This window comes from Myotis nattereri (genome assembly GCF_964212035.1).
Source record: "Myotis nattereri genome assembly, chromosome: 5".
Taxonomy (NCBI): domain Eukaryota; kingdom Metazoa; phylum Chordata; class Mammalia; order Chiroptera; family Vespertilionidae; genus Myotis; species Myotis nattereri.
In genome coordinates this window covers 50235583-50259584 of record NC_138080.1, presented here as the reverse complement: position 1 = coordinate 50259584, position 24002 = coordinate 50235583, and positions in this window count along the sequence as shown.

Genomic DNA, 24002 nt, shown 5'->3' with positions numbered 1-24002 from the left:
ATGATACAGTGAGTTATAAGCAAGAGGAAGCAAATGCAAAACAATCTGTAATGTGAAATGTAGATTTATTCATCATGCAACACTTTTGACCAGATAGAAACAATGAGAGCTCCTTAGGAGTGTATAATGATAATACTTGCAAAGATTATCATTTAAATAAATAAGATGCTTTTATTTACTCTTTACTGTATGCACTGCAAAAAATTAGAATATAGACATATGGCTAAAATGAAGAGACTTTCGATTTTAGAAGATGCAAATAAATTTGCACCTTTTCTCATAGTTTATTCATGCTATTTTCATTCTGTTGAGTTTTATTGCCAGTTATTTTAAATATGCTTTTTTTGCATTTATTGAATGCCTCTAGGCATTTAATAGTTTTGCTTCTTGATGCTGATCATTAAAATTACTTAGAAAGATCTTTGTATAGAGTTTTAGAACTTATCCCTTGTCATGCTAATTCAGTAACTTTGTGTGTTAGAGTCTAGAGATCTCAATCTAGTTTATTTTGTATTATTAAAAAAAATAGAATTTCTAAGTTGTTGCATCTATAAATGATCAAAAAGGGTTTTCACTCATTGTAACTAGTAGTCAAAGAGGTTATGTAAATAGCATATGTTCACACTGCTGGGAGATAGAGTCAGGATTCTGACCCTTTCCATTGTGTTATATTACTTTTCTGAAGCATTTGTTTTAGACTCATAGAAGGATAATAATTAATTGCATAAACACGCCCCCTTTCAAGCATTTGTTTCTAAGTTTATATAGTGAAAAAGCAAATATATTTTTGTGTCATTGGAACTAAATGGTTAAATGGGATAAAATATTTATAAGACTCTTAACAGATGGCAAATATTTCAGTGATCAGTAATTATAGACCACTTTGATAAAGCAGTCCAAAGAAAATAGCAATATTTTAGGGTAGTAGTAAAAAAATTGAATGTTTTTTCTTTCTTTTTTGAGTATTTTGAAACCGTAACTAAGAGCTTCTAGACATTTCTGTTCTATAACTTCCTGGTATATAAAGTAAGTGCTATTTTGTTACATATAAATGAATTAAGTCTCATGTCCAAATTTACATATCTGATATCTAAATTTACTGATAAATGCCCTGGCAATAGCTACAATTAAAACTGTGATTTTTCTATCATTTCTATTTATTTTAATGCTATGACATTTCATGATTTTAACAAACATCCTTTAAATTCAAAGCATTACCAGGACTGCAGGTGTCAGCGTTGTTACAGATGACATCCACTAGGAGGGTATAAGTAAAGTTTGGATTTGGAGGAAAATGGGTTTGAACTTTCAGGAAATAGCCAGGGTGAAACCTGGTGATCCTTGCTGGCACAGGCTGTGTCTCCTCCCATGCCCAGCATGTTTACGAGGGTAAATGCCAAACTTTAGCTTGTGGTTTTCAAATTCCTTTTTGACATGCACCACCTTTTCTTTCTAAAAGTGTAGATTTTCCTTTTATCCTCATGGCCTAATGAACTCTCATTGTTCAGACTTAAACAATTTTAATATTTATACTTATATATGTAATTATATGGGAAATAAGTATCACAACAATTTAAATAAGACAAAATTGTCCCTGTGTCCCTTTAAACTCATTTCTTCCTCAACTTTGTGTACATTCTGTTAAGCCTTTTTCTATGCATATTCCAGTACTTGTATATTTTTGGTTTTCTTTTTTACATACTAGTATATGAGGACTATTTTATTCAAACTCTTTGTCTTGCTTTTATTTGCTTTTTTCATTTTTTGGAAATCTTTATAAGTCTCTAATATGAATAGATTTCATTTTTTTTAAAATATACTTTATTGATTTTTTACAGAGAGGAAGGGAAAAGGACAGAGAGTCAGAAACATCGATGAGAGAGAAACATCAATCAGCTGCCTCCTGCACACCTCCTACTGGGGATGTGCCCGCAACCAAGGTACATGCCCCTGACTGGAATCGAATCTGGGACCCCTCAGTCCACAGGCCGATGCTCCATCCACTGAGCCAAACTGGTTAGGGCTAGATTTCATTTTTTTTATTTCATTATAAAAAAATGTTGAAATAGACATTCCTGTACACATAGTTGTATACATGGGCTATACTTTTTCTGAGATATATTCCTGAATACTATACCCATTTCAAAACAAAATTTATCTTCTGAAATTTTGCAATTACTAGTAAATGCTCCCAAAATTGGTATCTTATCTTTTTATTTTGAATTACTTTGATTACTAAATGTTAAATATATTTGTATATTTTTTATATTTATGGATTAGTTCCATTTCTTTTTCTGAAAATTATTTGGAAACTTTTGCCCATTTTTTTATTGGATTTGTAAGAACCCTTCACATATTATGGAAATTTACCTTCTTTCCATCACAAAAACTATATGTTGAAAATATTTTCCCCAAATTTGTTGCTTGTATTTTAACTTTGTTATACCATTCATTGAAAGGAGGCTTTAAATTTGTATATAATTTAATTTTCTCTTATGACTACTGAGAATTGTTTAGGAAAGCTCTTGCCTCCTGGCTGGGTGCTAAGTGGTTAGATCATTGGCCCTCAGACTGAAGGGTTGTGGGTTCAATTCCCTGTCAAGGGTAAGCTGGATTGCAGACTCGATTCCTGGCCCAACTGGGGCATGTGGGAGCCAACCAATAGATGTCTCTCTCTTACATTAATATTTCTCTCTTCCTCCCTCCTGCTTCTCCTTTGCCCCCTAAAAAAATCAACGAGGGGCGGGGGGGGGGGGGAATACTTGGGTGAGAATTTTAAAAAAAGAAAAAAGCTCTTTCAACCTAGAATTATATTCAAGAATAGTTTCTTGTATTGTCTCCTAATTATCTATATATATAAAAGCCTAAGTGACCGTTATGACCAGTCAACTGAACAACCAGTCAACTGGTCACTATGATGTGCTGACCACCAGGGGGCAGACACTCAATGCAGCAGCTGCCCTCTGGTGGTCAGTGCACTCCCACAGCCAACCTCCTGCGGCCAGCCAACCTTCCATGGTCCCTCCCCCTGGTCAGTCAGCCTCAATGGTTCTGATTGGGACTGGATGAGACAGCCCCAAGCAGCCCCAATTGCTTGCCAGGCTGAGGAACCCCAACCGTGCACAAATTCATGCACCAGACCTCTAGTTTTTTGTATTTGTTTTTTACATTTAGATATTTAAATTCATCAGGAATTTATTTTTGAAAGTTATATGAAATAAAATCTAAGTTAATGTTCCCCCAAAGTACATCTAATATCCTCAATGTTACTTATTTAACATCCATGCTTTAAAAAATACTAACATATAGATGTTTTCATATGTTTATATATCTTTACATACATATTCTATATATTCTAATATAAACTATATATGAATGTAAACAGATTGCATGTATATAGCTGCATGCATGTGTGTGTATACACACACACACACACATATATATGCTACCACCTTATATTCCTGTATATGTTTATATATACATATATTTGTGTATTTTTATTTCATTAATGTATATTATGCTTTCTAATCCCATAACACATTAATTAATGTTTTCTGTAGTATTCTTTGATATATTAAAGGGAAAGTTCCTACTCATGATCCTTTTCTTAGATTTTTTTTGGAGTATTCTTGAACATTTAATTTTCCAGATGAACTTCAGAATCACCTTAAGCTCCACATAAAAACCCAATTGAGGTTTTAATTGTGTTTGCATTAAATTTATGGGTCAATTTTGGGAGAATTTATGTCTGTATAATATTGAATCTCACCAACCAGAAAATTAGCAGGATTCTTACTGATTTACATATTCATTTATGTCCCTCATTAAATAAAGTGTGCATTACACAGGTTTTTTACATTTCTTATTCATTTTATTCCCAGGTATATCATCTAGGACTAGTTTTGACTGAAAGTAGAAGAATCTCAAAGTACTAGTAAAGTAGATATGAAAGGAATTCATTTCTTTTCTACATGAAAGTAGCTCACTAAGGACTAGTCTGGTAGTTCTGCTGCACAGTCTCCAAGGCCCCAGGTTCCTTTCACATTGCCCTGTCATCTCTAAAAGTGTCAGTTCTGGTCCTCGTGATTCATGATAACTACAAGAATGGTAGCCAACATGTCTACATTCCAGGGAAAATGATTTAGGAAAAGGTACACAAGAAGAAGGCAAGGAGAGCAGCCAGGTGTCTTACAAGGAAGGCTTCTGGAAACTGATACAGGATAATTCCACTTATATCCCACTTATATGTCATTGGCCAGAATAAGATGTCACATGGCCACCCCTTAGTGGCAAGAGAGCCTGATAAATATTTTCCTTATTTTGTGATACTATTTGTCAGTAAAAGAGTCAGTATTATATCAGTATGGAAGAAGGGGAAAATGGACATTGGGGGACAATAGTAGATTCCACCACAGTGAATAGGTTTTAATTTTTGTTGCTGTTATAAACACATGTTATTTGGCATATGTTATTTTTTCACTCACCTTTTATGTAGACAGAACGAAACTCAGTTATAATTTGAGAAGTAGCATCTAAAGATATTCTATCTGATAAAATGTAGAATTGTGCTACTATGCAGTTGGTCAAATAACCAAGGAGAGACTATGTGTCAGCCTGATGGAGTTCTCGGGTCAGAACATATGATTGAAATTCAACTTGGTGCTCTCTGGAGATAGTTCTGCATTCTTTGCCTATTTGGACTTGCCAGCATGTCTGCGACAATTTAAAGAATAGTCAGGCCATCTGGTACCCTTTTTGTTGACCCCATCAGGGAAGATCAGGCTGGTAGAATTCTGGGAAACACAGGAATCCACCATTGTCCTGTCCTGCGCTTACCTGCCATTCTCTTTCCACATGCCCTTCACCCAAAGGCAAAACTAGCCCATCTTTCTTTTAGAACTGGGACTCAAAGGAAGAAGGTTATTATTTGCATTCTGCACAAATTCCCATCAATGGGAGGTATATTATAGCAGAGAGTTTTGGTAGCACATGCACATTGTAACAAAAATAAAGCTAAAGATAAATATTAAAAAGTAAACAAAAATCACACATAACTAACCCTCCATATTGAAAGTAGAAAATATTTTTTCCTTCTTTTTTCTTTTTCGTTCCTGTTTTTTTCTTTTTCTGTAAACTTGCAAGATGACTGTGAGATGGGGTAGATTAATTTGCACAGCTTTTCTGTGAAGTCACACTTTCTGCCACCTACAATGTTCAACTCCTTCCCACATCATTAATCTCAACTACTGAGCTGATGAAATGATAGTCTACAAACAGGTTGTCTGCCAAGGGAAATATCCCCAGGTGAATGTTGACAATAGTTTTATGTAGTAAACAACTTTTTGAGTTTTTTAGAAAAACAAACTAAATAAAAATTAAAACAACAATATGTTTTCCCCGTAGACTGATAAAATGCCTCAAAATGTGGAGAACCAAGATGGCGGCATAGGTTAACGCAGGAGTTTGCTGCCTTGAACAACTACTTCAAAGTGAAACCAAAAAACGGAAGGGACATCACCCAGAACCACAGGAACGCTGGCTGAGTGGAAGTCCTACAACTAGGAGGAAAGAGAAACGCATACGGACACTCAGAGGAGGCGCAGTGCTGAAGTCAAATTCTGAGGTGCGGAGTGCGCGGAGCGGGCTGGCGGCGGAGGGCGCAGTTGGCGTTTTCAATCGGGAGGGAGTCGCAGACTCTGAGCTCCGGATACAGGCAAGTCTTTAGGGACCCAGACTCAAACGGGAGAAGCGGGACTGTCTGGCTTCGGTCAGAGCGAGTGCAGCTTTCTCTCCGAGGTTTGCAGCGGGTGCTGGGACTCAGAGAGGCAGAGCCCCTGGGGACAGGACTGAGAGCCGCCATAACTGCTCTCTCCAGCCCACCCTATTGATCCTGTGCGACCCGCCCCACCCAACCCCTGCACAGAGGCATTTGCCGGATAGCCTCAGGCAAAGGCTAGATTAGCACCTCCCTAGAGGACAGAAGTTCTCTCACTGCTGACACAGCTGATTCTCATAGCCACTTGGCCTGGAGGTCAAACCCTCCCTGGTATTAGCTACAACAATCAAGGTTTAACTATAAGACTGCGCACAAAGACCACTAGGGGGTGCACCAAGGAAGCATAACAAAATGCAGAGACAAAGAAACAGGACAAAATTGTCAATGGAAGATATAGAGTTCAGAACCACACTTTTAAGGTCTCTCAAGAACTGTTTAGAAGCCGCCGATAAACTTAATGAGATCTACAAGAAAACTAATGAGACCCTCGATCTTATATTGGGGAACCACCTAGAAATTAAGCATACACGGACTGAAATAACGAATATTATACAGACTCCCGACAGCAGACCAGAGGAGCGCAAGAATCAAGTCAATGATTTGAAATGCGAGGAAGCAAAAAACACCCAACCGGAAAAGCAAAATGAAAAAAGAATCCAAAAATGCGAGGATAGTGTAAGGAGCCTCTGGGACAGCTTCAAGCGTACCAACATCAGAATTATAGGGGTGCCAGAAGATGAGAGAGAGCAAGATATTGAAAACCTATTTGAAGAAATAATGACAGAAAACTTCCCCCACCTGGTGAAAGAAATGGACTTACAGGTCCACGAAGCGCGGAGAACCCAAAACAAAAGGAATCCAAAGAGGACCACACCAAGACACATCATAATTAAAATGCCAAGAGCAAAAGATAAAGAGAGAATCTTAAAAACAGCAAGAGAAAGAAACTCAGTTACCTACAAGGGAATACCCATACGACTGTCAGCTGATTTCTCAACAGAAACTTTGCAGGCCAGAAGGGAGTGGCAAGAAATATTCAAAGTGATGAATACCAAGAACCTACAACCAAGATTACTTTATCCAGCAAAGCTATCATTCAGAATTGAAGGTCAGATAAAGAGCTTCACAGATAAGGAAAAGCTAAAGGAGTTCATCACCACCAAACCAGGATTATATGAAATGCTGAAAGGTATCCTTTAAGAAGAGGAAGAGGAAGAGGAAGAAAAAGGTAAAGATACAAATTATGAACAACAAATATGCATCTATCAACAAGTGAATCTAAGAATCAAGTGAATAAATAATCTGATGAACAGAATGAACTGGTGATTATAATAGAATCAGGGACATAGAAAGGGAATGGACTGACTATTCTTGGGGGGGAAAGGGGTGTGGGAGATGCGGGAAGAGACTGGACAAAAATCGTGCACCTATGGATGAGGACAGTGGGTGGGGAGTGAGGGCGGAGGGTGGGGCGGGAACTGGGAGGAGGGGAGTTATGGGGAGGAAAAAAGAGGAACAAATGTAATAATCTGAACAATAAAGATTTAATTAAAAGAAAAAAAAATGCCTCAAAATGTGTTAGAATTGAAATGAAAAAAATTACCTCTGGATACTGTCAGGACTTGCAAAAGCTAAATAACGACAGTGAAAAGATATGTAATGAGAGATTAAATACTCAATTATATTTTGGTGTGTGGATATTTTTGCCTGCAGTTAGACAAAACCAAATTCTCATAGGCATCATCACCTGAGGTGGTGAGGGCTTAGTGGTGAGTATGCTGGGCTCAGTAGTCAGGCAGAAATGGTTTATAATCTCACTTTTCCCCATTCATACATACACTCTCAGCTATATTACTTGTTCCTGCTAAGACTCAGTTTTCTCATCTCTTGATTGAGGGTAATAACAACCTTTTCCCACTTTGTAAACCTATTTACATAAAGTAAACGAGTTGAATATTCAATTCTCTTTTAGTTGAACAATATTTTATTGTAATACCTGAGAAGAACTCAATCTTAAAATAGAGGTGAAGCACTCCTATTTACTTATGCAATTTATAGAAAAATGTATACACACACTATCTTCATTGTTTGTCTTCCACTTACTTTCAACTCACCGAAGTCAATTTTTACCCCCATCCATCACTGACTCTTCTTACAAATGTTTGCAATGGGAACATTTTAGTTTTTATTTTTATCATGACCAAAGCATTTGACAATAATGCACACTTCAAAAATTTCTCTCTTTCTTGATATCTATGACCCAGGTTCTCCCATCTCTCCCACTAATTCCCTCCTTCTCTTTGTCCTTTAAACACCAGTGATCCAAGGTTCTATTCTGTTGTTGGATCTCTTTAATTTCTATTTTCTATAGATTTTCTTGACAGTATTATCTATCTTCCTTCATAGTTTTTATGTCACCAGCAAGTTTACCCCAATATGTCTTTAGTCTTCTATCTCAAACTTAAAACTTGTATACTCATGGGTCATCTGGGCATCTCCTGGAAGTTCCTGGCATCTATACTAATAAAAGAGTAATATGCTAATTAGACTGGACGTCCATCCGGATGTCCATCCAGACAAAGCCACAGTGGCTGTGAGGGCCTAGGACTTGGCGGCACAGGAGAGGCGCCGCTGCGGGAGAGGAGGCAGTGCCGCTGCAGGAGCAGGAGTGGAGGCAGCACCACCGCCACTGCCCCTTTCGCAGAGGCGGCCAGGAGAGGCCTCTGTGAGTGCCAGTCCAGTGCCGCAGCCCCTTTGGCAGAGGCGGCGCGGGAGAGGCCTCTGTGCGTGCCAGGCCAGTGCCGCAGCCCCTTTCGCAGAGGCTGCGTGGGAGAGGTAGCGGCACCGGCCAGTCTAGCTCTGCAGCACTCTCTGCAGAGGCAGCAGGAGAGGGAGCTGCGTGGTCCCAGTCCCAGTGCCGTCCCTTCCACAGAGGCAGCCACAGAGGCAACAGTGCAGGCCCGGTCCCAGCGCCATGCCTCTGCTGAGGCTGGACGGGGTGTGACCTGCTATGCCTCAACCTCCCACAGTCCCTCCCACAGCCGGCCTGGCCCCAGATCACCTCCCACCCACCAGTGGGCGGAGGGTGGAGCCAGTGCTAAGAAGAGAGGGCCTAGTGCCAGCAGCCGCGGCAGCCAGCAGTGGCAGCAGTGGTGGGGTAATGGGGACAGCGCCTTATCATGATCGGCCCAGTTGCCTCCCACAGAGGACATCCCCTGAGGGCTGTCCCAGACTGTGAGAGGGGGCAGGCAGGGCTGAGGGAGCCCCCACCCCCGCCCAATGCACAAATTTTCATGCATCAGGCCTCTAGTCTAACACTAATCTTGTTCTTTTTCCCAAAACTTGCTCTCCTGTCATCCCTACTTTGTGCCAATATAAATATACCCTGTCATGCAAGATTGAACTTTAGAGTCACCTTTGACTTTTCCTCTTTATTACCTTAAACACCCAATTAGTTATCAAGATCTGTTGACTAATAGCAACTTTAGATAATTAGGAAAATAGGGTCTCTCACTTCTCCAATCCAATTATAATATTGCCATCAGACTTCTCTTTGTAAAATCCAAATTTAATCATCCTACTTAAGTACCTGTGGTGGTCCCTTGTCTTCCATCAGATAGTTTACAAATCTTTTTAGTTTGGTACAGGAAGCATCCTTCATGGTATGGCTTCATGGTACATTTCAGCCTCGTTTGTGGCCACTGTCACTGCAATGAATACTGCTACCACAGAGCTATCTTCATTTCCTGAATAGACCATGTAATAACATACTCCATTTCCTCATGCTAATCCATTTGCATGGGCATTCTACCTCATTTCCATCTGGGTATGGAATAGATTAAGGAACAAAACATTCCTTAAGACATAGCTCAGGTGTTATTTGCTTTATGAAGTCATCCTTGAGTCTCAATTTTTCCTTTTAGTCTTTTATAGTACTTTCATATAGAATTTAACATATTGAATTATAATTCATTTGCCAGTAACAGTTAACTTCAAATGTCTAGTCCCTAGCATAAAGTTTAGCCCTTGGTATGGTATTTATATGCAAGGTGTCCCCCCAAAAATACACTTTAATAGCTGATATCTCAATTGATGTTTGTTTATTTTCAGATTTAACCCACTGGGATTAATAATTATTCAAAGTGTATATACTTTTCTTGGGACACACTGTACTGGTATATATACCAATCAGAGGATTTATGAATAAACTAGAGGTCTGGTGCACAAAATTCTGCATGGGGGGAGGGTCCCCTCAGCCCAGCCTGCACAATCTCCAACCCAGGACCCCCCAGGGATCGGACCTAAACCAGCAGTCGGACAACCCTCTCACAATCCTGGACTGCTGGCTCCTAATTGCACACCTGCCTGCCTGCCTGGTCATCCCTAAATGCCCCCCCCCCGCCCCCTGCTGGCCTGATTGCCCCTCATTGCCTCTGAGTGCCAGCCTGGTCGCCTCTTACTGCCCCCTCTGCCAACCTGGTTGCCCCCTCTGCTGGCCTGGTTGCTCCTAACTCCCCCCAACCCCCGCCGGCCTGGTCGCCCCACGCAGCCTGCTTGTTCAGTCGTTTGGTCGTTCCTCACTAACCCCCCTGCCGGCCTGGTCTTAGGTAGCCGTCTTGTGAAGGTTAATTTATATATTACCTCTTTATTATATAGGATGGGTGATAGCACTTAATTTTCTTGTGCCAGGCATTTCCTTGTATACTTCTAACACAAATTTTCAAGCTAAAATAAAAATGTATGGCTTTGTAATAGAAATATGAAAGTTTCTTTTTCAGTGTTTTGTTGTTTTTAAAGAAAATGTGTTTGTAAGATTGGCATTAATAAGACAAATGCTGAAGACTTGATTACTTCTCTCTTCTCCTCACCCCCAAGCTAGTTACTGAATTCCTAGGTTACTGATTATAATACTCGTGGCAATGGTGATTTTCATCTTGTTGAATGTGAATTATAGATTCAGGTCCCTAGCCAAATCAAGGTTCTTTTTTACCTGATTTAAATTTCCACATCACAAATAACTCTGTGAATTAGCACTTGTATTGTGCTTAGTCAAGTTTTTTTTTGTGGCTCCATACAAATAAAGTCTTGGTGTACTTCACTAAAAATTAAATGCATTAGCTATTTAGAAAATTTTAGAGTGATAAGTGATTTTTTTAAAGCCTGATAAACAAAACAAACATTGGCTTTTTATTGATTACTATTATATTTTATTCAAAATACCCTTTCAAAAAGTATGCTTTTTTCTGGGTTAGTGAGCAGAAAATTCTAGTTAAAATGACACTTGTTAAAAGTTTGAAATCCAATGATTTTGTTTATTTGTATTTCAGTCTTTGAATAGTCACATATTATTTCATTGAATAAATGGATAATAATTTAACTAGTTCTTGACTGAAAAACATTTATGTTGCCTCAAGTTTTTGTCACTACCGGCAATGCTAATGTGAGCTTTGTTTAACAAAAATCTGTTCTCCAACTTTCAGATTTTTTCCAAACTGATAGAGGACAAATGGTGTCTCAGAGTAGTTTCAAAATTTTATTTCCATTATCAGTGCTCAAGATCAACTGAACATATTATATGTTGAAGGACCATTTGCATTTTTCTTTCTATGAATTGTTTGTTCATATATCCTGCACATTTTTCTATCTAATTTTGTGGGTTGTTTTTTTTCTGTTTTAAAAAACTACTTAAATATTAGGGTTTTAATGCTTCATTAATGACAAAGTATCATATGAGTTGAAAATATGACACATACATTGAAAAATAATATATGTTTAAAATATTTTTCTGGTTTTTCATTTTTTTATTCTTATCTTGATAGTATAAAATTTTACCATACACAAGAGAATTTCAAATTTAAATATAATATTTTACTTAGTCCAATTTATCAATCATTTTCTTATTGCATCTTGATTTTGAGTATAGTTAGAAAAGGTTTTTCCCAGTCCCAAGTTAAAGAAGAATTTAGTCATGTTTTCTTTTAATACTTGAATAATTTTATTTTTTACATTGAAATATTTGATCTATTTAGATTTCATTGTAGTGTAGAGGGACAGAGTCAAATTCATGTTCTATTATTTTGCTATCCAGTTTTTCTCAATACTATTTATTAAAATGTCCATATTTTCCTCAGCTATTTAAGATACAACCTTTATCTTATACTAAATTTTTATATGACATGAACTCTATTTCTTTCTTGTTTTCAATTGATTCCATTGGTTCGACAGTTTTTTCGTGCTCTAATGCCATACTGTTTTAATTACAGAAAGTATATAATATATTTCCAACCCCCAGTGGCCTTTAGTATTTTCATGGCTATTCTTGCTTTTTTTGTCAAATAAACTTTATATTCAACTTGTCTAATGGTAGTATTGATGTACTTTTATTGTAAACGTTCTGTATTTATAAGCTAAATTATTTCTGTATGCTCTTGAATTCACTCTCTCAAATCCAACAACACTGCTTTTGTCAAAGTCAACAATGTCACATTCCACAGTCTGATAGCCAATTCTCAGTTCTCCTTTTACTTAACATTTAGATAGCCTTTGACACAATGGGTCACTTCCTCTTTGAAACCCTTCTTGGTTTTCAAGACATCACTCTCCTAATTTTTTTCCCACCTTACTGGATGCTCTTTCTCACTCTCCTCTCCTGGTTTCTTTTATTTTATTATTTTTCTAATTTATCTTTATTGTTGGAAGTATTATAAATATCCCCTCTTTTTCTCCATGGATCCCTTCTAGCCCATACCTGTCCCCAACCCGAGGCCTTCTCCACCCTCTTTTCTCCTGGTTTCTGTTAAGCTTCAGATCTCTGGACTGTGGGGATTCCTAGGACTCAGCATTTTGGCTTCACTTTTATATCAAAGCTTCCATAGTGTTTGGTGACCACATCCTGCCTTATGTGTTTAAATACCAAGTATATGCTGATGACTCCTAAATTTATACCTCCTGCTCAGGCATCTCTCCCAATTTCCAGCCTCTGTATCCAACAGCTTGCACTTGAATGTCTACACCACCACATAGATTTCTAAGAAGCTCAAAATAGCACATCCAGAACTGAAATTCTGATCTTCCAACCACAAACCTCACAGCCCCACTCCCTTCTTTTAGTTTCATAAGTGACAAATCTCTTCTTTCAATTATTCAGTCAGAAGTGTTGGAGACAAGATTGACTCTTCCACTAATATCCTGGCACAAGTCATCACGTCTGCCCCCTGGATTAATAAAGTAGCCTGGTCTCCCTATTCTCATCCTTGCTGCATTTCACATATGCTAAAAAAAAAAAAAAGCAGATAGAGTTCTGTTGTTTGATATCTTCAAAGTTCCTCTTAAAAAAAGCATGTTGTAGGCTCTGCCAGCTACCTTACAAACTAAATAAATAAGGTCAGTTTATGTACCAGCAGGTTAGTGAACAAGCAGAGTGTGGTCTTTTTTAAAAAATATATATATATTATTGATTTTTTACAAAGAGGGAGGGAGAGGGATAGAGAGTTAGAAACATCCATGAGAGAGAAACATCCATCAGCCGCCTCCTGCACACCCCCCACTGGGGATGTGCCTGCAACCAAGGTACATGCCCTTGACCGGAATCGAACCTGGGACTCTTCAGTCCACAGGCCGACGCTCTAGCCACTGAGCCAAACTGGTCAGGGCCAGAGTGTGGTCTTAAGACCACTGAGGAAGCTGCTCCTCCCCTCCCCCACAACACACATATTTCCCTTCCCTAATGTTTCAGCTCCTGAAATTCTACCTTTGAACTTTCCTCTTAGCTGTCAAATTGAAGGCATTCAATTCTAATATGTAAGTGTTTCTTGGGTAGGGTATCCTTAGTCTTTGGTACCTTAGAACAATGAATTCCTCAAATTCTTAAGATAAAGAGGGTCTGGAGAAAATGGAACACAGAAAAAGTAACTTCTGATGACAAGAGAGGGAGGTAGGAAGATTGAGGATTTGAAGCTCTGCTTGCCTTGATTTTGGTCATCCTCAGTGATGGGGTGTGGGAGAGGTTATATGAAGAAATCACCTACCTGCTATTGGGTTCTGGAAGTAAGAGGTTTTATAGTGACATCTGATTAGATTTGGAGCTTTGCTCCCTTTGTGTTTTAGATACAGGCCAAATCAAATAGCATAAGAGCGTTTTCCATAGATTATCCAAATAGAGGAAGTTGTAGGTTCAAGAAAAGTATGAGGTAGTTAGCCTGAATCTAAGAAAAAACCTCCATTGTTGCACACTGCATCAGCTCATTCTCTTTTAGTGTAAGAAACTGAAGTGGAAAATCACAACATTAAATACCATGGGAAAAGTACCAGTGCATAAGGTAGATGAGAAGCTGAATTTCAATCACTTTAATTTTAATGTTGTTCATGGTAGAATTGATTATCAAGCCAAACTGTAAAAGTGGTAACCCCTGGGCAAATGCTAATGTTCTCAAGACTCCCAACAAGGATATATTTAAAAAGGGGAAAGGAGGTTAATAAATTGCATCATGAGAAGATCATCCTTTAAGCTAGATGTGCCCACCAAAGGATCACATCATCTCTTAAATGTCTGAGTTTCCCTGAATTCAAGAGTATATCCTAATTAGAGTAGCTGTCAGCTTTGCATGCCTTAAAGCCACAGCATAATCTGTAAGTATGTGAGTAAAATTCTTATATCCAAAGAGAAAAACTCATTATCTCACCATAGCAACATCAAAAGTGCTGGGAGTGACTTTGTAGTGGGGTGAGCATCCTCTGAAGAGAAGAAAGGGGGGAGAATAGGGTTATCTCATGGAGTACATGTGCTATGCCCGCGTATGCCTCTGGACACTTGAAAGGGCCATTCTAGAAAGTGAAAATTTCTTTTGCATATTCCCATACGCTAGCTTGGAGATGGTTAACTTCAAAAATTAATATTGTATTGGTGGTCTTTAAATTTACCCATTTTCTTTCAGTAATAAGATGATTTTGCTACTTTTTTGTTGTTGTTAATCCTCACCTTAGGATATATTCCCTTGATTTTTAGTGAGAGTGGAAAAGAGAGGGAAAGACAGGAGAAATGTGAGAGAACCACATCGATTGGTTGCCTCCTACATGAGCCCCCAGGAGAGCCCAGGCCGGAGAGGGGCCTACAACCAAGTATGTGCCCTTGACTAAATCAAACCCAGGACCCTTTGATCCATAGGCCCACGTTCTGTCCACTGAGCCAAACCGGCTAGGGCTGATTTTGCTACTTCTGAGTTTATTGAGTATTCTCACTGGAATTGTTCAAGATATTTTTTCAACAACTCAAGATTAGAAGAACACAATATATTCACATCACAGGTGAGAAAGCTAAAAAGGGCTAATTCTAATGTAACCCTGCTATTTGAGGGGCTAGCAATCTGAAGCTGTTATGCCCAGAGTTCGGGGTCCCCAATAATCCACCACCAGGGAGCCTCTTCCGATGCAAAAGCAAGGAGTCTTTATTAATTTTATTAATCAAACCTAGGTTTGGCTCCCAGCCTCTGTCCGATGCAGCAGTAAGGCAATAGACCGTGTCCCAGGAGAACAAAGGTTATATAGGGCTAGTTATTTGGGTGGGCTTAGGGGGTGATGTGGGTTACAGAGATTGGTTATTTAGGTCAGGGTTTTTCATCAGGGTCTTACAGCACAAAGGTCAGGAAGTGACCAGCACATTCTGAGGCTTGGGCCATCCCCCACTATAGCCCTATCAGGACCTTAGCTGCATTCCTGGAGCTTCATTGGTCCACTCAGGTGATAGTTGGGGAAGTTAGGTCAATACCGGCATTCTTGTGGTCACTCAGAAAAGGAGGGGGCTTGGGCTGAGGGCCCAGCCCTACAAGGCAAGATAGGGGAGAGGGTGGGGAGTATGTTTCTGCTTTGTCCTTTCAAAGCCATGCCAGCCAGCCCAGTGTACATTCTTGATAACCTATAATTAAGTCACTACCTCTTTCCCTGAAACTGGTTTTGCAGAACCTGTTACAGAGACCATAAACCTGTGAACAGTGCACTGCCCCTGAGGGACGGTTATTAATGCTAGCGCCAGGCCAGACCATCAGATATGGCCTGGAGACCCCCAACACCTGGGGGCCTTCTTGCAAAGCCCGGGGAAAAGACCAGAAGCATAATCCATATTTGCGGGACAAAGACCACAGGGAGATATAAAGGAGAAGCCCCCTTTATTACTTTACTCAGATTTGGAAAGTTATTCCCTGAGTCCACTGGTGTAAATAAACAGTGTCCCTCCTTTTCTTTCAAGTGTCACTTGGTTTTTCTTTGGTCTCCTGCAACACAGGAACATTTATAAAGAGAATTACTGTTAAAAGTGATTGAAAAATTAATTTCTGTCTTAGGACTTATGTTGGGCTGTGGTTGTTTTCTTTTTATTTTTAACCTATCACTGATTTATCATGTGAATTTAGGTAAGTTGACAGCCATCAGCTGGATTGTAAATGGTGAAATTCATAAAACTAAAATAATTCCCTTACTAATTTGGAATCTCTTTGGTGTAAATGACACATGAATATTAGGAATTTGAAGCTACTTTAAGAAAAGTCTTATGCAAATAAATAATTATAACTATATTTATTTTATGGTACCAGCTTATATTCTTTGGCTACGGAACAGTTTCTTCCTTTTTTAATTATTCCTGCAGCATAGGAGTGTCAAATAAGGACTTGCTAAGCATACTAACCCTTCCAAAATTTTATGATATTATATTGTGGTAAAATACCCAGTGTATGTCTTAGTGCCTAAATAGTTGTTGCCAGCTGTCGGTCATCATTTGTATTCAACAAATATAGCATAAAATTGGTGAAGATTTATTTTAGATTCCTAATAATTTCCCAGTTTTCAGATAATGTCATTGTATACTTTTAAGTCTCTCAAAATACTTATTCCTTTTAAAAATTAAAAAAAAAAATTAATTGATTTCAGTGAGGAAGAGAGAGGGAAAGAAAGAAATATCAATGATGAGAGAGAATCATTTATTGGCTGCCCCCTGTACACCCCTTACTGAGGACTGAGCCCACAACTTGGATATGTGCCTTCACCGGGAATTAAACCGTGACCAGTGCTCAACCACTGAGCACACTGTCCAGGCTGTGTTTTTGTTGTTGTTGTTGTTATTTTGTTTTGTTTTGCTTTGTTTTGCTTTGTTGTGTGTGTGTGTGTGTGTGTGTGTGTGTGTGTGTGTGTGTATGTTCTGGTAACACTGAGAGCACTGAGGCTATAGCATTGAATAACTCACTCAACACCATAGACATAACAAATGGTGGAACTGATACAGAACTTTTCGACTGGAACCCATATTCTTTGTCTGCTGGAGTTGAAGAATGAATCCATGGACAGAAGATGGTATAGCAAAGGTGGAAATTTACTAAAGAACAAGTACAGACTCCCATGTAGGGAGGGGGAAGAGTCCCACAGAATGAACTCCCATGTAGGGAGGGGGAAAGGGTCCCACTGAGTTCCTTTTTCCTATGGCTTATAGAGGCTGCAGATCCTGGTGCTTTGATATCCCCTCTGATTGGTCACTATTCCCTTAGACTGGTTACCATAGTAACTCCTGGGCTCAAAAGTCCCATGTGAGGTTCTGCCCCACCCCACCCTCCAGCCTCTCCTTGCTTATTGTTTTCCTATTCCCTTTGGGCTTTCTTCTTCTTCTGGCTGAAGGGCTTCCTTCTCTTTATTTTGTAAATATAGACTGTTTGCAGTTCCCAGCTCCCTCATTCTATGGAAGTGTACCTGTTGTAGCTTTTCAGCTTCCCTATCCTATGGAGATATACCTTCTGTTGCTCTGCAGCCCCGTGCTTCCTCCAAGGTCCCCTTAATTTCTCAAATTTCCTAAAACCTGTCTTTTTCACCCCTAAAATTCATGTTTCAGAACCAAGACTCAAGCTCTGGCTTTTAGGTTCCACATATTTCTTTGTTAACACTCTTGTCAAAGTAGGAGGATATGAGCATTTCAATTACTGTTTTGAGTTGTTTACGAGTTCAACTATAAAGTAGAAGATTTTCCAACAAATTACCCCTGAATGATATGAATGGGATGAATAGGGCAGAAATGAGATTTTTAGCATGTAGCATAATGTAAGCATATTTAGCATTTGAAAAAAATACCACTAGTTCTGTATCAAAATATGTGAAATTTATATATCTGAAAATTATTATATATCTGAAAATTATCTCCTAGGCTTTTCCAGATAACATACTGTGGATTTCACATAATATATGTTATAACATTTTCACATCATGCCCTTTAAAGAGAGAGATTGAAGATAATGTTGACCACATTCTGTGTCTTCTCAATGCCAAAATAAACTTTTTAAATTAATTCACTGGTTTGGTTTTTGTTCTTATGATGCAAGGAATGAAAAGCTGAACTTTTCATGAAGCTGGCTGATATTTTTTAAATCAAAATTGATTGATTTACTGGTTGTTTCTGTGACAGGTAATGATAACTGACATGGAATAAAAGAATTCAAGGAGATAGATTGTGAGGTAAGGTATTATTTTCAATCTTTTTTTTTTTTTTTCAGCAAAGGCTTCTTGGAGGAGGTAATATATGAGACCTGAATGAAGTCAGGAGGTAGATACCTGGGGGTAAAAACATTTTAAGAAAAGAAAACATCCAATGCAAAGGCTCTGAGGTAGGCACATTAGCTAATTGGAGAAATGGCCCGAGGCCAGTGTAACTGGAATTAGTTAGAGTGAAGGTGCTGATGGAGATTTCGCCAGGGCCAGGTCATGTAACTGTTGAACTTTGTACTTAATTTTTTTCTAAGTGTTATGAGAAGCTACAGAAGGGTATTAAGCAAGGAATGATCAGCTTTATTGTCTTAATAAGATTACTCTGGCTTCTCTGTGGCAAAAAGACTCAGCTTGGAAACAGGGAATCAGATAGGATACTTTGACCATGTTCTAGGTAAGGATAATAATGGCTTGGGTAAGATTTACATTGTGCTTTAACAGAATTTGTTCATGCACTTGATGTGAGATATGATATAAAATGAGACGCCAAGGATGATGGAACATAAATGACAGTGCTATTTACTAAAATGAGGAAGTCTGAAGGAGACGTGTTTGGACCAAGTTTAGTCTGAGAAGCTTATTCCAGTGAAGACGTTTGCTTATATTAATCTGAAGTTCACCAAAGAAATTGAGTCTGAGGTGAAATTTTAAAGTTCTTAGCAAAAAGGTCATATTTAAAGCCAATGAAACTGGATGAGTTCACAGGAGATAGAGAAGAGTTAGATAAGAGGAAAACTGGGAGAATGGTGTTCTAGAAGGCCAGTGACCAACTACAGTGTTTCAAGAAGAACACGAGTGGATATTTTAAATGATCCTTAGAAGTCAAACAAGATGAAGATCAAAAATGAAGCATTGCAAGGAGTATTGTGCAGAGCATTGACCAAAGCTGTTTTAGTAGAATGGATGGAATAAAATCCTGATTGGCGTGACTTCTAGACAGAGCCAACGAGTATGAAAGTAGAATCAGGAAGGGTGGACAACTGAAGTTTTTATTTAAAGGAGAACAGAGAAATAAGACAATAACCTTAAGAAAGATTTTTTTTTAAAGATGGAAGAAGCAATGGTACATTTATATGGTGACTGAAGATACAATAAAAAGAGAAAAATTAATAATACAGCATAGAGTCAGAATACTTGAAGAGGAATGGGCAGATGGGAAGAAATATGACCTAGAAAGAATTAGTAGAGATGATACCTTAGTAGAAGCAGGTGTATTTTGTCTGTTGCATAGATGGTATAATATACAAGGAAGAAGATATCCACGATGGAGAAGCCTTTCATCTGCATGTGAGAAGGGGATGGAGGGCTGAGGGTTCTGGAGAGACTAAAAGGCAGGGAATAATCGCCTGAGAAAGTCAGAGAATGAATTGTCGAAGGCAGTGTAGTAGGACTGTATGCAGGCAGTGATAAGAGCTCAGTGAGATTGGAATGGCCTGGGATAAAAGTGACAGATCATCAACGTGAGCTTGATTTGAGCAAACACTGATATATGAGCAAATCCCATGTAGCAGTTAAAGTGCATGGCAGCTGTGTTCTCAAAGTAGCAATCCTGGTTAAGCTTGAGTAAATGGCTATTTTACAGGGTGAGGCAAAACTAGGTTTACAGTTGTGGGATTATGTGAAACACAGAGTTTATTCTTGCCTTATTATTTATTAATTATTGTATGATTTTTATACAAATAACTATAATTTACTTTTGGTCCACCCTGAGCAATTTTGTGATTTGGAGGACACCAGTCCTCACATAGAGATATGCACCATAGAATCTTCATTGTATGAAACAATTTATCAGATATTATACTTGTTATTAGGATTCCAACAAAATTAGTGTTAAAGTAGGACTTCATTCCATGCAAAATACATGGGATGCTAATTCCAGAAATTGAAGCAAAAACTCAATCTTCACAGTGAGAAGAAAGGGTGAAGAGAGAAGTGTGTTGCTAAGTGGAGATCCAGGTATCCACAATGTACCCAACTCACTAGATCCAAAATTTTATGTAGTTTATCTTGTTTCAAACAAGGAATTCTGACTAGGTAAGGCCTCCTAATTAACATGCTCCTTTCCTGGTCAGGTTAGGCTCAACATCCCCATGACATTGGGCATCCAAGAAAGGGCCAAGATAGTGACAGGTAAATGGAGCAGAAGAAGGCAGGATGGAAAAGGGAATTTTGAGAAAGTTTACAGTTTAATAAGAGTTCAAAATTGTATATTGGAAGTATGAAATGGAATAGTGTCTCTAAAGTTAGCAGAGAAAGTGAAATGTTTTCAGGACAGAATTGAATTACAGCGTTTGGCAAGTACATTTGATGCTGTTTCGGTCAGCTAAGATTTAAAAAAGAAAGAAAAGCAGTCTTCATCTTGTGACAACTGAACACATGCACATCCATCTATAAAGATTATTTTGTTGTTGTTGTTGAACCAAACTAAAGCACAAATTGATTATGTGTGTCCTTGGATAGAGAACATTGAATGACAGGCAGTACAATATCCTTACGCACAGTTTTACAATCAGTAAGGAAAGCGTGTACCTTCTGTTTTTTAAAAAAATCAATCCAACATAAAAATAGAGGGTCTACATTGAATTGTAACTAAGCAAAGGCAAAGCTGTGAGGAGTGAAAATGAACTTGTATAGAAACTTTGTTCGTGATGGTCAAGCTCAAAGCAACATCAGAACATGACACCTCTCTATTAGGTGAGTAATGAACACACTCATTATGAAACAGCTCTCAAATATCAAGTGTCATACAAGAGTTTCACACATGTGTCAGAGATCATTCAATATGTGTACAAATCTTATGAGAGCCCCTAAGACTACAAATGTTTTACATTCTCATTACAGAAATGCCTGGTGCTTTTAGATACCCAATAGGAGAGAAGGAAGACGGATCTGATACCAGACACGACCTCACACTGACCTCACAACACCCATGTAGGGTGTTGGGCATTAGTATGTATATATATAAAAGCCTGGGGGATAGGGGAGGCTAGGGGACTGTTTAGGGAGGGGGGGAAAAATGGACACATATGTAATACCCTTTGTATTACTTTAAGCAATAAAATATATATATATATATATATATATATATATATATATATATATATGCCTAAGCAACTGAACAACCAAACAACCGAACAATCAGTTGACCGGTCGCTGTGATGCACACTGACCACCAGGAGGCAGATGCTCAATGCAGGAGCTGCTCCCTGGTGGTCAGTGCATTCCCACAGCCAACCTCCCACAGTCTTTTCCCCTGGCCAGCTGGCCCCGATTGGCCAGCCCCAATTGGCTGGCCCTGATTGCCGGCCAGGCCAAGGGACCCCACCTGTGCACCAGGCCTCTAATAGCTTTCTAATAAGCCTCCATTTTAGTCTTAGACATTAAGGCCTCATCAGTGCTGCTACACCCATCCTTCAAAGAGGGTGGTACCTCTCATGTAATTTTCTGTTTGTCAATAAATTCAGTGCTAAATGATGAGGTTCTTACACAGTAGAATTTGATGATGAATTTGAACTCAGTATTTTATAGGGTCTTAGATCAATATCATGAAATTGATTTGCATATTTTGAATTTTTCCTAAAAGGGGCTTTCCTATATATTATATGCCTAGAAATAAAAATTGCATAATAATATTTGTCCTTTCTTGCTTGTATATTACACGAGCTTTATCTGGTATAATTTGCTATATAGAGTGCCCAATTCATATTTTGATGTCATTGAACTCCAACCCTAGTAAGACTGTGCTTTTATTAAATCTCCTAATAACTCTTTTTCCCACCAACCTGATTTTGCAGTAGATGAATGATGACTATTTTCTAAAAGGAGAAAAATTCACTCTGTTTACCAATAGCATTGCATAGATATGAAATAACTTAAGAACCAAAGAATTTGGTGATAAAAAAAAATAGTAATCAAAGAAAAGATAGATTTTAAATTAGAAAGAACCTTGTTTAAAAGCTATTTTGATGATATAATGTAGTTAGTTCCCTTAAAAAGAAACCTTTGCTGTAAGTAGACTCAATAGAATATACTTTCTGTGTGTGTGTATATATATGTGTGTGTACACACAAATTTGTATATAATTGATACTTTTTGGACATGTAGAAAACTACTGGTGGCTAATTTTCATTTATTCTCTTTTAGTGAATATTTGATTTAGAAGATAAATATACATAGTACATAGAATTATTTGATACATTGTATACTCTCCATACTTATTTTTTCAAATATATTTTGCTGATTTTTTAGAGAGGAAGGGAGAGGGATAGAGAGTTAGAAACACTGATGAGAGAGAAACATTGATCAGCTGCCTCCTGCACACCTCCTACTGGGGATGTGCCCGCAACCAAGGTACATGCCCTTTACTGGAATCGAAACTGGGACCTTTCAGTCCATAGGCGGACACTCTATCCACTGAGCCAACCCGATTAGGGTCATACTTCATTTTTTTAATACTGTTTTATATAAACTGTGGAGTTAATGAATATTTAAAACTCAGTGTAATATCACTTGACTAATTATGGGTATGTATATTAAAATTTAAGGTATTACTCTGTTTTAAAGCAAAATATTTTTTCTTCTATTCACACATCACCATAGTATATATTCTCTCTACTAAATAAAATTGAGAAGGCTTCTTTATAAAGGTTTTGAAAATTCACTATTTAGTAAAGTGACCCTAGGTCAGAGTCATAATTCTGCCAAGGGTTAACTGTAGAATCTTATAAAAGCCACTTAACCTCTTGGGCCTTAGTTACTTTATCTAGACATGGTCTAAATGATTTCTGAGATCCTTTTGAGCTTAGTATTCTAAAATTGTATTATATTGTCAAGCTGTGTCAAGATTTTTATGAAAAGTAGATAACATTGTAATTACAGTGCCATATCAGCTGTTATGAATAGCTGTAATAATAAAGTATAAACATTTATCAGCAGAAGTTTAATGACTGATGTGCTGACCGCCAAAAGATTAGTATTATATTTTGCCTTTAAGAGGACTTATTTTTAAAATAAACTCTCTCGTCATCTTAAACCCACAGGTGGGGTAGCTTACTACAAAGAGAAATCTGAAAGCAGTATGCTTATACAAAGTATGTTTACTTTAAGGATAAAATATATAATCCACATATCAGATTGGATATTTTTTCTTCTACAAAATGACTTGTTTTTTAAAACACACACACACACACACACAGTGTAAATATAAATTAAGATGACCTAATTTAAATATTCAAAATAAACAGGTTGTTAACAAAAACACTAGCTCATTGTCATTTCAGAGGCCTTTCATATGCATTTAGTCATTCACAATGTTAGTGACAGAAACAGTGCAGATATTACCACTTCCATTTTACAAATAAGAAAAATGAGAGTTTGAGAAGTAAAATACATTTTTTTAGGGACTTACAAGTAAAGCAGATGCCCCAGCTCCCCTATCCCTTCTCCCAAATCCCCAGTGTGACCATGGGCTCTGTGTGTGTGTAAGGGGGGACATTTAAGAATAGGAAGTCCAGTCGTAGGGCCTTTTAAGCTGGAGCAGGTCATTGGGTGTCTCTGTAGTTCCTGGTGAATGATGGCGGCTTCATTCACTGATCCTGGAAGATGGGGTTGAAGGGTCTAGAGGTCCCTCAGCCTAGTCTTGCTTGGAAGGCTGCCAGAGGATCAGAAATTAGACACCATCTTCTGTGAGGACTGCCAGCCCCAGTATAAAACA